Raw genomic sequence first — 16,662 nt, forward strand, 5'->3', positions numbered from 1 at the left:
TTTATTCTCCCATCATGCTTAAAACACTTGCCCTAGTGAGGAGAAAGAATCAGGCCAGAAACTATAGGGGGCTAAGGCTCTTTAGGACCTACTACTGGTGAGGAGGCATGGAGCACATCACTATGCCTACACCATGGACCAAAGCACGATTACACAAGGAGACCACAGATATAAAACTTTAGCTATGAAATTATGAGAATTTCTGTATGGTATATGATTGACAAAGCATGATCATACAGCCAACCCCAAAATGGTGGGATGAGGCTAGGATGATGATGATGGTGATGTAAATAAATAAAGAAAAAGAAATTCAAATAAAGATTAGTGACTGACCTGGGAGTATTGGTGTGAAAATAGAAAATCTCCAAATGTCCTATTTTGGCAAACAAATGTCTGTGAATCAGAGATTAGGATTGTTCAACCAATCTAATCTTGGGATTGTGACTTAGCAATTGTGAACTGCACAATATACTTGTTTTGGTTAAGTTAAGCTTGTTTTGGTTTTTGCAGGGCGTAATTGAAGTGCATAGAGGGATTTTTTATTTATTTATTTATTTTTTCATTCATCAATTGCTTGAAGGTGGTGTAAAATATTCATTTCTTTGGTGGATGATTTTATGCAAGTCTGCCTTTTAGGAACAACCCACTCCCAGTTTTTTGTATCTTTGATTTTAACTTGTCAATGTCATTGTTAATTTAATACAAAATCCATGTTCACTTGCAGTGTTGATGAGCAAGTAGCCAAGGACATATAACTACTAGATTCCATTGCTGAGAAGCAACCCCAAATCTTCTCTGAAGAATGCAAGTATTATTGAAGTGAAGAGTTTGATTTTTTTAACCGGAGTTTGAAGATGAGATCATAATGCTAGTTGATTTACTTGATGCCTCTGCCTTTTGGATGGATTGAAGATTTTTGGGGTCCTAATGCATTTGGTTTATTTTGACTTTTGTTACTGAATATTTATTGGATGTTGCAGGTTATTAGCACATGGGATGACCAAAAATGAGTGATGCCCCATTGGTTTGACTTGGAAAATTTATTATAACTAACCTTTTCAAGTAATTGGATGATTCATATGATCCAGTAACATTTGTTATTGTTTCATGTCTACTTGTTGAGGCAAGGCTTTTAAGATTAAATGGTTGTAGCTTAATTGGGAAGTAATGGGATTTTGGTTGTTAAGCTATTAGTGGCTCTTACTTTTTTGGTTGGAGAGCATTCTAATTACAGTATATCTGCATCCAACATGACAATTTATTTTCTGATACATATGTATCCCACCTTATATTTGATCACTTTGGTCTTTTTTCTTTCTTTTTTTTTTTTTTTTTCTTTGGGTGAAATTGGGCAAGTTTGAATTGAAGCTTATTAAGTGGTTTGGAGTGTGTGGGAGAAATGTCAAACAAGGCTACTGTGTTAAAATGCATTGAAGCAATTGAAAATGCAGCTTAGTTCTCTTGTTTAATCACCGTCAACTGCAGATTGAATTCATCTCATCCATTCGTCTTGTTTGTTTGTGGAATACATAGTTTTGCTAATTATGTGGACTTAACAATTTTAAGTAAATGGGTTGGGCTAGGATTGAGCCCTAGACAACTTGTCCTACCCCTATAAGTTGTCAATGGGTTGAGTTTGATCCAACTGGACCTAACCCAGCTAATCGGATGGTGGCTTATATCTCTGTAGTTTCTTCATTTTACATGTTCTTGCCTTGAATTGAAATCTCATGTCACTAAAGTTTGCTTGATTATGTGGAAATGTTTAGGAACCCTGAAGAGATCCCATGGGTAAGACCGGTGCTGAGTATGTTGCAGAAAGGAGGTCTATAGCAAATAACGATGAGGGATTGCTATGTGTGCAGAAGACCATGTTATGAATGAGTCGTTCTAAATCCTGTTTTCCTAGACAATTCTTTAAACTTTTTATTCCACTTGCTAATGTTCCTTGATACAAATCATGTAGTCCATGTATTTCTATATGGAGCAGCAGATGAGCAAGCAAGGACCCTTGATTCAACCAGTAGAATTGCTAGACAGGTGAGTATGTTTGCACTCTCCTTGTCACTGGTGGAGTATCATCTAAATGCTCCTTTTGGTTATGGCTTATGGTTATGGCTTGTGTTTGTTGAACTTAGCAATGGATGGATTCACGAATGCAACTCAAGATTCCATTACTGCAAGGTTTGTCAGTTCATGAGTTGATTGTTTCTCCACTTGTTGGTGAACTTGTGCTTTCTGAAAATATTATCTTTCTGAAACATAACATTATTTACTTCGATCTTGCATCTAACTTCAAAATTTCTTTCTCCTTTTAATGCGGGGGCATTTTCACACCGGGCTCGAGTGGGGTGGCCTGTGAGATCCAGGGCACACTCGAGGTGGGTGACCTGTGTGAGGCAAGTGGCTGGTGAGATGCAGGCCCCACCCGTGTGACTTAGGTGGCTCGTGTGAGGCGGTACCCATGTGATTTGGGGCCCATGAGGGGGGTTCGACCGAGGGCCTAACCCATGAGATGTGGGGCCTGAGCAATGAGATAAAGGGATTAATTTTCCATACTTTAAGAATTCGAGCTTTTAGAGCCAGTGGTTAATTGTCCTACATCAAATTGGTATCAGAGCGGGAGGTCTCGTGTTCGAGAATCCTCACCGGGGGTAATTAATGCGGGGGGATTTTCACATCGGGCTTGAGTGGGGTAGCCTGTGAGATGCAGGGGCACGCTCGGGGTGGGCAACCTGTGTGAGGCAGGTGGCTTATGAGATGCGGGCCCCACCCGTGTGACTCGAGTGGCTCGTGTGAGGCGGTACCCATGTGATTTGGGGCCCACGAGGGGGGTTCGACCGAGGGCCTAACCCATGAGACGTGGGGCCTGGGCAATGAGATAAAGGGATTAATTCGCCATACTCTAACAGTTCGAGCTTTTAGAGTAAGTGGTTAATTGTCCTACATCATCTTTTCTTGTTACTATCGGAATTTTCTATTCATACTTATCAAAGGAAAATGAAAAATATTTTTTCAGAGATGATGAATCTCTTTAATGTTGCATACCATTCCTAAATGGCACATAATGCATACCAGATCCTAAAACCTCCTATAATTGGCACTCAAGAGCCACCATTTCATAATACCACTTTTTATACATACATCATGTTGGAAATGCATGCAATCTTGACTTGGAATAGACATTACTTGGTGTCACCTTGAGTCACTCTGTGATCATTCCACCAATCCAAACAGCTATGTAATTCAATCACCACCCTATATGGCCTTATGGAAGCAACAAGCACACGACATCTCTTTGTAAAAGAATTCAGAAACAAACCTGAAAACTAACCCTGAAGCTTGAATCTAAGCAATTGATTATATATATAATTGCAAACAAAAATCTCTGCTTTCCCTAACAACTCATTGCCTCTACCTTAATAGATTCCTCAATCTGTGGTATCTCATCAGCCAACTGCATCTGTGAAAATATCTGCTTTCGCAAACAACTCATTAACTCTGCCTTTTTTTTCCCTTTTCTAATTGCAATTGTATTTTGTGAAGAAGATTTGGATAAGGCTACACTATCGAAGTTGAGATCCATGATGACCCGTACAATGTCATCAAGAACTGGAACTACATTGCATTGATTGACACCATCCACAATGGCGAAGCAAATGTTGGAAAACCAAGGTAAGTAGGAACCTTTTATGACTCCATCCATAAAAACTTTTGAGTGTTTTATACTTCCAATGGCAGGTTATTTCTATTCCCAGTCAGGACGGTTAGTTATGGATGATAGGTTATGCTTTAAACTTCATTGATGTAGTGAAAAATAAGAGTTTCCTTGGTATTTCATTGTAGATTTTAATCAATCTCCACCATTCACATTACACATTTCAGCTCGATTGAACTGTAGAAATTTGTACATAGGCACATGCTCATCATTCGGGCACTATAGATTTTTTGTGTGGGTATTTAAGATCTGATAAATGAATTGGGTAAACTAAAGATGGTAGTTTGGAATCCTCATGATTCATTTGTTGTATATTTCAGGTTATGTGAAGGTGGGGAGCACTTAGAATGCTTTTCAGGTGATTCTTTGTTCATTACATTTATTAAGTTTTGTCATCATGGTTTCATTGCATTCAAACATGAACTCAAAAGAATCAATCCTGAAGCTTTTGAAATGTACTATTGTGTAGTTTAATGAATTCCAAAATCTAAAAATTTGAGATTCGTGGCTGTTAAGTCGATTGATCTATGGCCACAGATTCTGTTAATAATTTCAACCTTGTTTGCTACATGCCTAAAAATGATTTCATCTCATTTCATTAATAGTAATTATATTTTAGAGATTAGGAATTTTAAATAGAATTATTGTTATTGTGAACTCACTATGTATTAGAGCACCATATGTCTAATAAAAAATAAAAAAATTTACAGTTAATTAAAAATGAGATGAACTCATTTCAGGCAACAACTAGACGGTCAAAATATTTTATGAATAACTCTGCATTCTTCGAAAACTACTATAAGATCCTTGCTTTCTGAAAAGTTAAAGGTAAGAAAACCATACTGCTTGGTTAATTCCAAAGCGACCTCTAGTTTTAACTTTTAAGAAAAAGCTAGAAATGGTTGGGGCTGTCAATGAGCCAGGCCGAGCCATGTGAAATCAAAATTTTGAATAGGTCTGGTCTCTTGACATCCCCAGAAATATTGTAAAATGCAATTATGTTGACCATGTATTAGTACACAACAATATTTACCAGAATAACATTAGGCACTATTTCTATTTTCAGAAAGTGTGGCTTTGTCGGTTTTTTTTTTTTTTTCCTTAATAGAGTGAGAGCTGGTTCTTTCAGTGCAACTTGTTTGCAAAAGCCAATCAAGATGCTTTAGCTAATATCAATTATTGGAACTATGCAAATCTTCTTTAGTGTTACAACTCAGACAAACATCCTCTGTTATTTAATACCCCTTGATGTCTTTGTCTACAGGCTAGTCGAATGCAACCAACAATTTGGTTGTTCACTTCTACCTTTGCACAAGAATAATGTAAGTTGTTGCTTATGTTTTTATTTTTTTTAGCTTTCTTATGCAGCTATCCTTCATGATCCATATTTTACATGATATGTTTTATTTCTAGATTTTTGCTATTTGCTTAGTTGCAACATGATTTCTGGGGAGATTTCTACCAAATCCTTTTTGAGATCCATTACACTAATTTCCAATGTGGATTTATATCTTACATAATTTTTTTCTTGGAATAGGAGATTGTCAATATTTTTGTTTTATGTGCAATTTAAGTCTGGAATTCATCTGTTGACCCATTCATATGCTTGTTCAGGACATACGCATGTGGCTGAGGCACTGAAAGTACCACTTCACATATTCTTTACAATGCCTTGGACATAAGTCTTGTTGTTTGAGTAGAAATCCAATACTCTTAAAATTATCAGAGTCACGACCTTATCATTATATTTCACCTGCATTCTGCAAGTGCCTTTTCTACATGCCATATTGTTCATTTGTCACTATCACATTTTTAGAAAACATGATAAAGCAAACATAAACTGCAGTTTTCTGCTTCAGATAATATTATATTCTTTGCTTTGCACTTACAAGACTTTTCCATTCTAACCTGAGGTGCATTTGAGGTCACAACAAGGTTTGGTAATTCTAATGTGTTGATAGGCCAACTAGAGAATTCCCACATCCTCTTTCCCGTGTCAAGCAGCCAACTGCATATAGAGTGAGGGAACTAGTTTTGAGGCCCTATTTTTAGTTTTGGCTTAATATATCAACTTTGCTATGTCACTTTCACTACAACAAAAACGGGTATACGCAGAATTTGCGCTTCTCTTTCATCAGCACTATGTAAGACCTACCTGACGGATATCTTAGCATAGATGTATTTTTTTACAAAAACCTACCGGCCCTAGCACAACTCTCTCCTATTTCCTACCTCTCTCTCTCTCTCTCTCTCTCTCTCTCTCTCTCTCTCTCTTTGTGTGCAAAACTAGCTCGAATCAGTTAGCTCCTAGACCCCGCGCCTCTCTCTCCCTCTCCCGATCTCTCTCCCCCCTCTCGATCTCTCTCCCTCTCCCGATCTCTCTCCCCCTCTCTCAGTCCGATCTCTCTCCCTCACTTGCATCATCTCCAGATCTTGCGCCTCTCTCTCCCTCTCCCGATCTCTCTCCCCCACTCTCAATCCGATCTCTCTCCCTCACTTGCATCATCTCCAGATCTCGCGCCTCTCTCTCCCTCTCCCGATCTCTCTCTCTCTCTCTCTCTCTCTCTCTCTCTCTCACTTGCATCATCTCCAAATCTGGTGTGGCCAGCAGCCCCTGCCCTTCATCTCTTCCCTGGCCAGGTACTCTCTTGTTTCCTAGGGTTTTAGATCTATTTTCCGCACTTTGCAAGGTATTTTGACTGGTTATGGTGGGGATTTACTAGATCAAGAACTAGGGTTTGGATTTTAGAAAATTATTTTTTTTAATTCTTCATTTGATTGTGATTTCCCTAAATTCTGTTTATTGAATTCATGTGATTGTTTCTTACATTTGTTGGGACCAAGCGATCAATCTCTCCTCTTGATTTTCTTTCCTATGTTACCAATGGCAATTGACTGACTCTGATTTGAATTTTGCGTGTTCTGCCCATTCATGCTAACAGAGTCAAGGGTTTATTAATGGATTCTTTAGGTGGCTTTTTATGATGACATGATTTTCCAATTTTTCCTGTTTGTAGGAAATTGCAAATGTGGACACCTGTTGCTTTTGTCATGTGTTTGTCATGTGTTACTATCAGTTTTGCTTCATAGCTCCATGCCAGTGTATTTCCAAGAGAAAGGGTTTCATACTTTCCTTATGCTTGCCCTGTTCTTTTGTTGGAGACCCTGGTTTTTTCATTGTGTCCTTAAATTACATTGTATAGAGCATGTTCTACTATAGGTTCCTGTGCTCCCTAGCTTAATTGTTTATTTCAGTTTTATAGATACAATGACAGGTGGTGTGTGCTCCGACTTTCTTTGAAAAAGCAAAAACATGAAGGAATTGTTAATGTGAAGCTCTCATCAGGTATCTGGGTTCAAGCCTAACTAATCCTTCTGGAGTGCCATCGTTCTAACACAGAATCCAAGTTCACCTCCATTTGTACAACTTTTCTCATCTTTTCTTTTTTCCTTTTTTATTTTCTTTTTCTTTGGTAATTTACCTTGACTGTTTTTTCTGATAATCTTGTAATTTGAGAATTTAAAATAGCTAGAAGCAGTTCAAAAGTTAAAATCAGAAAAGGCTTTGGAGGGAAAGGAAGTGTAAGTAATAGGAGCAGTAAAACAAAAGCTACATTAGCCATATTTGAAGTGATTACCAATCAGGCGCTCTTCCTCATGAATTGGGAGTGGCTTTTGATATGGCTGGCATGGTCAGCCTTGGAGTGGTTCTAGGTGGGTTGTATCAGAAAGATCACCTGGCAAGAAAACCAGAACGATCCATTCACTAGTTATGCTACACCATCATAATCAATGTACAGTGGATGGTCTGGCTCAATGCATGTGTGCGCCCCACCTGATTATTCAGAATTTTGTTCCAAGTGATCTTCATTGTATGTTCTTCCCTATTCATGGAAGTGACACGTCAGCAGAAAATGAAATCACTGCATGTTATACCCTACATGAATCCTGTCTACACATAAATCATACGTGAAATCAGCTAATTTTAATACCGATTCAAGTGACTCACCTAGCTTTTAAATGATGCTTCTGACATCAGTATGTATGTTCTTCCTTACTTCAAATGATGCTTCTGACATCAGTATGTATGTTCTTCCTTACTTCAAATGATGCTTCTGACATCAGCTAATTTTATTTTTTATTTTCACGATTTTCACTGTTGTATCTTTTTCTTTGAATTCTTTTATAACAGTTAGCATGTTGGCAAATAGTTCTTTGTGGCATTGACAAAAGTCACGTCTCTGTATGTTTTGTGCTTACTCTATGTTATTTGACTATTCATGTATTATCTCAATTGTATTTTGAAAGTTTTGAGTTTGTTGTTTATTTCATGCAGGAACCTGCATCAGAGATAAAGGACAAGATTTTATTTGTTATTATTAATATTTCAGCTTCAAATATGGATGTGAAAGTAAAAGAATTTACTGATGTCTTGAAAGAGCAGTACTATCCATGGTTTGCTCAGTATATGGTGATGAAAAGGTGAGAAAAATCTTATGAATAACCTTTAGTTTCATCAGGTGATTTTTACTTTACTGGGACATTATATTTGACAGAGCAAGCATTGAGCCAAATTTTCATGAGCTGTACTTGGAAGTTCTTGGAGAAAGTTAATTCAAGATTGCTGAATAAGGAGATTGTCAAAGCTACTTATGAGAATTGCAAGGTGCCTTAGCAAAACTTTTTTGTTACCCCTGGTTGTCGTTGTCATCACACACATTTTCCAATCTCCCATAGACACGGACGAATGAGGTCCAGCTAGAGCTTCTACAAGGGACCTTCAAGTGCCTGGAATGTAGTTTTGTCATCAGGAATGTCGAATAACAATTCAAATACATTGAGGTGCGTTTGACTCCATTCCTTGAAAATTGCATTTTACCGATTTCTACCCTTCAATATGTTAGGATGAGTTGTTTTATTGTGATTTACACCTTGTGCATTGGGACTGTTGTTCTTGCAACTGCCATGTACATTGTCCACAGTTTTAAAGGTTTGATTTGAATTACCAGTAATATATTAATGTTCAAATGTTTGCCAAGCCCACGAACATGCATAAGGCATCCCACCTATGTGCACATGTATCAGTGGCCAGGTGTGATACTCGATCTGTTCATTAGGTGGATCCCACTATGTAGGTACCCTGGCCTAAAATAGGCTGCTCCACTCATCATGTGGGCTGCAATTTTAAAAACAAATGGAAAACTTTGAAAAGCTTATATAAGTTAATTTCTATTATGTCCATTTCTGCCTAACATTGTGTCCCTAATCAGGGAATCTATGATGTGCTATCTTCTGCTTGGATCTCCTTTTTGGTCCGGTCCATTTGAAAACATGAATATCTTTCAAACTTCTAATAAAGGATGTGTATTTCTGATAATTAAAATTAAGAATACCCAAACTAATTGGAATGTTTTATAAACTACTTTGCAGGGAATTGATTATTTGAAGTATGATAACTGCTGGAATGGTGGTACTAGGCCAACAATTTGGCAAGCTTACCATGCTTGCTAAATAAACTACTTTTGGATCTGTAAGAAGCCTGCTTGTTTTAGACTGTTACCTGGATACTTTGAATGGGTATTGTAGTGATGTCTGACACTAAATAATTTTAAGTGTTTTCTTTTTCTTTTTCTTTTTTTTTTCCATAAAGGGAATAATTTGGGAGAAAGTGGTGTCCCACTTTGTTTGGTTTCAGGCGATTTCGATCAAGGTGCCCACTTATCATCACCTTGGTGTGATAATAACTTTCAACAGACGCTGACTCTTTTTGAAGTTTTGAAAATAGTAACAAGGACTACAGTTTGTGTTTTGCCTTAGTCTCCACTACACATCAGACCCTTATCCAATCTTCATGGCTAAGCCAGTTGTGATCACCTTCGATGGGTGACAGTGCAAAAATCACATGGATCAGAACCTGTCCCTCTTTCTTTTTTTTTTTCACAGCAGAGAGAAGCAAGGACAAGAAATAAAGAGAGCAAAGACACATATCTAAATGGGAGATGGATGTGTTGGCATGGGAGAGCTCGAGCTATGGATCACACATATGCATCCAAGAACAATCATATTGCATGCTTCCTTATATGTTATGCACCCTTACACTCTATTAAATCTCACAAAGAATTGGATGAAGGGGGGAATAAATAAATATTAGTTTGATCCAAAACTTATGTGGCTTCCAATATGTTTTTAGTGGTTAATCACCACTGTTTTCTGTGGTGAGATTTCAATCGGACTGAGCATTCTATGATATCTCTATCTTTTAATCTTCACCGTTCCTTTAGAGGCCACAAATCCATGGCTAGAACTGCATATTAAAGTCTTTTTATGTACCAAGTCATTGGTCACCACACCTGAATGTTGTCACAAACTTCTACATATAGCCAATCCTTTTCTGGAACTTACAGTCATTTTATCCTTAAAAATATCCACTACCCATGCAGCGACTGTACACAAACTTCTACATATAGCCAATCCTTTTCTGCCTAAGTGTCATACATGTATAACATCTGATCTGGTCAAAAGTTTTGATGGACCATAGTGATCATCATAGATAAAAATCGGACTTATCCACTCATTGGGTGGGTCACCAGTACACCGATGATGATCATGGTATGGCCCAAACAGATGAAATTTTCAACGCACGTTATGTGAAAATTCATAAAAACTGCATATTCATATGATCATAAGATATCCAAATGGGTATTTCTTTTTTGGAATAAACTGCCTGAATACAATATGTTGTGGATTAATTTACAAGCATTTTCCTTCAAAATATATGAATTTTTATTAAAATTATAAAAGCATTAAAAAAGTAGAATCCCAGGTAAAGCTGGTCATACATGATCATTCCTGTCCTTAATTTAATTTCTTAAGGTTCCGTACATTTATATCTTGTCAAGATCATTCACTATTTTAAAACATGCATACTATTTTTGGACATGCATAGACCCATATTGGTTGATGATATTTGGCATCTGCGAAGAATTTCATACGAAACTTCTCCTGGTATTGATGTGGCAGTTTGTCCCCAACTTGGGTAAAGGAGGGAGGTTGATGTTAAACAGGCAGCTTATTTTTGGACTTGTGCCAAGTAATCATGAGAATTCCCATTTTGAATCTCGATTGGTGAAGCAAGATTCGTAAAGCCAAAGTCCAAATAGCAAGGCAAGATTGATGATGATGATGAAATGGTTTTATTAAAATGGTTTTGTAACGTTTCATCATTACTGCCAAATCTCAATTAGGGAAATGGTACAAGGGATGTACGGGAGCTCTTCAAGTTGGAAAAAGAGTAGAGATTATCTTAGTTGCAGGTTCCTTCTACTATGTGCTGCTCATGCTTTGAACTTGAGCAATGGACTTGTTTTCTGGCTCCTGCTTCTTCGCCATTTATACTTGCTAATATTTGAGATAGATGCTGCTTCACTTCTGCACGTGAATCTGTTAGCACTTCCTTTCTTTCTTCATGCAACTATAGGCCATGTCTAACTTTGTTTTTTGGAGTTCTAAGTGTATATTTCTCCTCAAAATTGCAGGGCTAAGGATTATACTGCAGTAGAACAACCTGTGGAAGCATTTATGAATATCCTTTTCTCATCTGGAACTACAGGTAACTTGAAACCTTTTAACTGAAACATCTCAAAGATCTTGATGCTTCGTCTTGCATATTTCATGCAAATCACTGGTATTAAAGACCATTACAGGATTTGTCAAAGGTAGTGACAGCTCATCTTTTTGAAATAGACGCACATCTCCACCTGCACCTAAATATTTTGCTACTTTGCTTCAAGCTTCATGCCACTGTAAATCAACCAGTGAGCCCCACTTGTACAAGTTATGACTCGAGGATCATATAATGCCCCTTTAGTTCATTAAGTGCGCTTACATGTAAGTTGGATTTGGACCATTGGTCCTAATTGTCTACGTTCATTCTTTTACCGATATATTTCTTTTATACAAATGTGTACTTTGTCTAATTTCTACAAGTGAGGGGAAGTGATTATTTATAATTCATTTGACCCATTGTGGGCAATGACACTAGGTCAGGCCAGTTGCATGGCTTTCCTTGGTCTTATATCCTGTGGGAAGAGTTGTCACTTTTCTCTCAATGGGGATGCTGAAGATGCTAGGTTTGAAAGGTATAAGGTTTCTGTTTTCCATGATTTTCCTTACTCAGTTTCTGTTTTCCCCCAAATTTCTATAGATTTTGGTTTTGATCGTTTTGCATGTTCCAGACTGTTACTCTGATGTGGCCATGAATGGGGTCTTTTCATGCATGTCTCTAATAAGATTGTTTTCCCCCAAATTTCCATTGTTGTTATTATTATTATTTTAAAGGAGTAAAGGTGATTTAGAGACCTTACTAATCCAATCCTCAATTACAAAGATACTAAGCTGTATGATAACAAGCGTATGCAACATTGGAATTTAGATATATTTAGTCCTCTACCAGCTGTGGAAATTTTGTTGACTTCTTTAATTGGTTCCTTGTTTTAGTATATCAGTTTTGATTTATCAGGAGAATTAATGGATTTCATGCGAGGAATATTGAGATTGTGGTCAATGTTTTGTGCCTAGTTGATTTATCAGGAGAATTAATGGATTTCCTTGTTTTATTATATTAGTTTTGATTTTCTAGAAAGTTAAATGCTGCATACAAGTCATGCAGGTGCTTCTCCCATATTGTTGATTGATCTTGCAATAGTCTTTCTAATCAGGACATGCTCTTCTGTTTGTCAACTTCTCCCATCCAGAGATGCTTTTGTTTATTTCAACTGACTCATATCAATTTGATTTGTGATACATGGAACTTCTTCATTGGAGCCACATAGCATATACTTCGCGATGTTGTACCAGATACCTGGATACATGCACAATGGCACCCTGTGAAATTGGTTTTTGATGCAGTGCTTTCACAAAGCCAAAGTAATATATTGTTCCTTGAAAGTAGTACTTGAAACAAACAGAACAATATTTCAAGGGGTTCACCTGTCTACTCTTTATTTTCCACATTAAAACGCAATTTCATTACTGGTTGATCTGTTTTCAGTTTTGACTACTTTGTTTAGATGAATATGTTAACAATGACTGCAATTGTCATATGTAGATTTGGTTTTCCTTATTTGGTAGCTCGTAGAACTTTTATTTCAAATTTTTTTTCTTATGTTTGTAAAGAGTTTTCACTTAGGCAACATCACGTAGACCTGAGTCCAAAGGTCTTTGTTGTCTACAGAGAAGCCATAGCTACCATTTTCATGGCACCTTTTGCTTATTTTGCTGAAAGGTTCTCTCTCTCTCTCTCTCTCTCTCTCTCTCTCTCTCTCTCTCTCATACACATTGCGTGGACCATACTTCATAAACAAGAAAACAGACTCAATGTCTAAATGGGTCAGGTTGACTCGACTCGATATTTTATTATCAATTTAATAAGAATATTCAAGTAATTATAATAAGTATTAATAGGTTATGTTATAAAAATTGATGTAGATGGTCATGAATAGAATTTACATATATGGTTTATTGGTAGAGTCAGTTGACATGGAGCATTAGTTGAGTTGAGTGACTCAGATTGAGAAGTTTAGCCCAGTCGTGATTGGATCAAGCTAGCACTACAACAAACACGTGCTTACTCGGCACTTTGGGTGCATCTTTCACCGGCGCTATGTAAAACAGTCCATGCATATCACTCTGTGTGTGTGTGTGTGTGTGTGTATAAACCCTACTTCCTCGTTTCGTTCCCAGCCCTCGACTGTACGGCATGCCATCTTCTTTCTCGGTACTGTTGCTAAGGTAAGTTTTAAGAGCGAGAATTGTTGAACAATATTCTCATGAATAGGATTGAGTGTTTTTTCAGTGGTACACACAGATGCCAATGTGGCATAGGTATGTTGTCTAGGCCATTCATCAGGTAGCGCCCTTTAAAATGTTTGCTTGGAAATTTGTGTTATACCGGTAATGGGTTCATTCGTCTCATTGACTTATCTAACAGAATTGCTTTGGGCCCTTTGCTTTTTATGGACACCAGTGGCTTGTATTCTTGGGTGAGACCTTTTCTTTCATTAAACTGCTAGTTTTTCTTTGTCATATTGTTATAGAGAAATGCTTGTACAATGGGTGTTTTCATACAGTTCCATGAAGTGTGCACCATAAGTGTACAACTTCAGTTGGGTCAACTTGAACACGATTGGCCCAACCTGAACTCTGGGTCGTGTTCGGTTGGGGCTGGGTTGTCGACCCTCAACCTCACCTAGGTACATGCGTCAACATATGCTATTTTGAACCCTTTTGACAAGATAGATTTTGATAACATAGTTAAGCTCTTATGTATAAATCGCTAGGATGGACAATGTCTTTCACACCCTCTTTTCATTTTACTTGAATTTTTTTTCAGTTCATGCATTAATTGCTGGTTGTTGGATTTTATCATTTTACTTGGATGGTTTGTTATTATTTTGATGTGAATGTTTGGATGTGTTGTCAAAACAAATTACAATTATTTGTACTTGTAAACTGAAATGACCAAATTGTAATTTCCTTACTTCTAAATATACACTTCAAGTCATGATGTATTGTTTGGGTGTGTTGATTATGTCAGAAAAATGAATTTAAAACATTGACTTTTGTTTTCTTAAATTGCAGATTTAGTTGCATAAGCAGGCAATATAAGTAACTTTTCTGAAAAGAAAATCTGCATGTATCGGTATGCAATAGATAAATCTGGATATATCTTCCAAACAAACTCACATGAATACGAGGAAACTATGAACAAACCCACCATATCCTGTAAGCTTTCATGACACATGTTGTTTATTTTCTGCAACCTCAACGGCGCTTGTCATTGAAGTGAATGTTGAATCAATCTCTTGCAGTTTACAAAAGTTTAATATATAAACAATGTTGAATCAAATCGCCTAGGATTTACGAAAGTTGAATATTTAAAGTTGTTCAAAGGCATGATTTTTTAATGGCTCATCCACAATGGGCCCATCAGTTTGGTTGCCAACTATTCAGCAAATGTCCAATTATTTCCGATTGAAGGCCATTGTCTATTTGTTCAACCTGAGCATCCTATGGTTGTGCCGTTTTTAGAAGCCTGTAACCGTAATCCTTGCCATTTTAGTAGAGCATGTCAGTACTACCAAGTGAAAGAGAGAAGGGAAAAATCCTAACTTATCAAATAAAATAGTCTCTTCATGAAATACTACTGGATGGTGAGATCGCCTTCTCACATCCATCCAGAAATGATAAAATTAGTATTTCTGTTTCCATCATACCACAAACCCATCTCCCCCACTCTTGTATCCAAACTGCCACAGGCATATGTGCTAGCTTGAAACTTCCTTGTCTGCATTTCTATCATCAACCTGCATCCAAAGTAAGATACATGAATCTCTCATGGGGCATGTATGGGATTTGCTTTGTTTACAACAAAATCCATGTGTTTTACTGTCAGGGGAGTATCCAGCCGATGATGCCTGGGAATTTGTAGAGCTGCAAGAACAGATCACTAAAGGTTATATAAATGTCTGGGCTCTTCATAAGAAAGTAAGCTCTCAACTTTGTAAAATATTAGTATGTTCATCTTTATTTATAAGTTGATTTATCTTTCAATTGATTGTGTAGAGCATAGATGTGCTGCGACATTCGTTTGTTTGTTAGCATGTTGGCTTTCTATTTTACCTTCTTTTTTGTTTTGCTTGTAATGGAATTCAAGTTACAACATTTGTTTCCTTGATAGTTTTTGATTTTTTAAGGACGGGATCAAAGGATTGATTGTTTTCCATGCATCAATTTGTTGAATGCTACTCTTTTTTTTTCCTTGTGTGCAGGATTTTAATCAATTGTGCCTAAATTTAAGCCTACAAGCACTACAGCCTTTTGACGCCACTCGTGCTAGGAGTAAACCATATAGAGGATTTTATTTTTTTATTTTTTAATTTTTTTATTAAATTCAAGACCATTTTCAATTTATTGTAATAAATATTATATTTTTTTTTATTGTATAGTAATATAAATTTTGTTTAATATTCAGTTTTATTTGTATTGCATCATTTTTATGTTTCAAATATTTAAAAAATATTTGTTTTACTGGCATGCTAGGGCCTCTTAAATCGATACAAAGGCTTTTACTGGCACTTGTGTAGAAATCTTACGGCGCTTTCCCGGGAGCAAAAGTGTTCAGAAACCACTTTTAACGGCGATCGGATTGACTTTTGCCAGCGCTTATTCACGTTGGAAAAAATTGCAGTATTGGCGCTCTGACAAGCGCCGCGAAAAAGTATCTAGCGCCGACATAACTTTTACCGCAAGCGCCGGTAAATAACAAGGCGGCGCTTTTTGGGGTTTTTATCAGCGCTTTTGAGCGCCGGTAAAAGTGACATTTGTTGTAGTGTTTCCTTACTTTATTTTGCAGCTATCATATCAAATTGTAGACTCGTTGATTTGGCTTGGAATATGGGACATCATAAATGATTTCAGGAAAAGGAAGCTGAAGCTACAACCTATCACATATTTGAGTGGTGCCCTGGATTCTGGTTCTGATGTTCCCACTGGATATCTCTGGAGCCCTCAACTTGTCCCCAAGCCACAAGGTCCAAAAAACAATGAAATGCAATGATATGTCGGTTATGTTCTAAGCATATATGTTACTGTCACCATGCCAGGTTGCTGTTACAAATGTACTAGTACTGAATTCAGTGAGATCTACTTTTTGAATTTTTCTTTCCTTATGTGCAGGATTTTAATCAATTGTGCCTAAATTTAGGCCTACAAACTAGCACTTCAGCCTTTTGACACTACTCGCACTAGGAGTACCTTATAGAGGATTTTTAAAAAAAAAATTATTTAAGACCATTTTCAATTTATTGTAATAAATATTATAATTTTTTTTTTTATTGTGAAGTAATGTAGATTCTGTTTAATATTTAGTTTAAATTGTATTGCAA

At 36.9% G+C, this 16,662-nt stretch overlaps 4 long non-coding RNA genes across 4 annotated transcripts in view; all 4 read left to right on the forward strand.

Annotated features, from left to right (window-relative positions):
* Window positions 1–224: 224 nt before the first annotated feature.
* On the forward strand, window positions 225–1,091 carry LOC131218273 (uncharacterized). Its single transcript, XR_009157595.1, has 2 exons — window positions 225–819; window positions 981–1,091. It is a non-coding gene; the product is annotated as an uncharacterized LOC131218273 (long non-coding RNA).
* A 5,125-nt stretch (window positions 1,092–6,216) lies between these two features.
* LOC131218878 (uncharacterized) lies at window positions 6,217–7,266 on the forward strand. Its single transcript, XR_009157886.1, has 3 exons — window positions 6,217–6,358; window positions 7,065–7,139; window positions 7,248–7,266. It is a non-coding gene; the product is annotated as an uncharacterized LOC131218878 (long non-coding RNA).
* Window positions 7,267–8,067: 801 nt separating this feature from the next.
* LOC131218879 (uncharacterized) lies at window positions 8,068–9,208 on the forward strand. The gene is made up of 3 exons (XR_009157887.1): window positions 8,068–8,200; window positions 8,275–8,560; window positions 9,149–9,208. It is a non-coding gene; the product is annotated as an uncharacterized LOC131218879 (long non-coding RNA).
* A 1,534-nt stretch (window positions 9,209–10,742) lies between these two features.
* LOC131218880 (uncharacterized) overlaps window positions 10,743–16,662 on the forward strand; it is a 43,466-nt gene continuing 37,546 nt past the window's right edge. Inside the window, exon 1 of the long non-coding RNA XR_009157888.1 lies at window positions 10,743–11,327. This is a non-coding gene — a long non-coding RNA (uncharacterized LOC131218880). The remainder of the gene's footprint in view (window positions 11,328–16,662) is intronic.

Source organism: Magnolia sinica, chromosome 11 (genome assembly GCF_029962835.1).
Source record: "Magnolia sinica isolate HGM2019 chromosome 11, MsV1, whole genome shotgun sequence".
NCBI classification, from domain to species: Eukaryota; Viridiplantae; Streptophyta; class Magnoliopsida; order Magnoliales; family Magnoliaceae; genus Magnolia; species Magnolia sinica.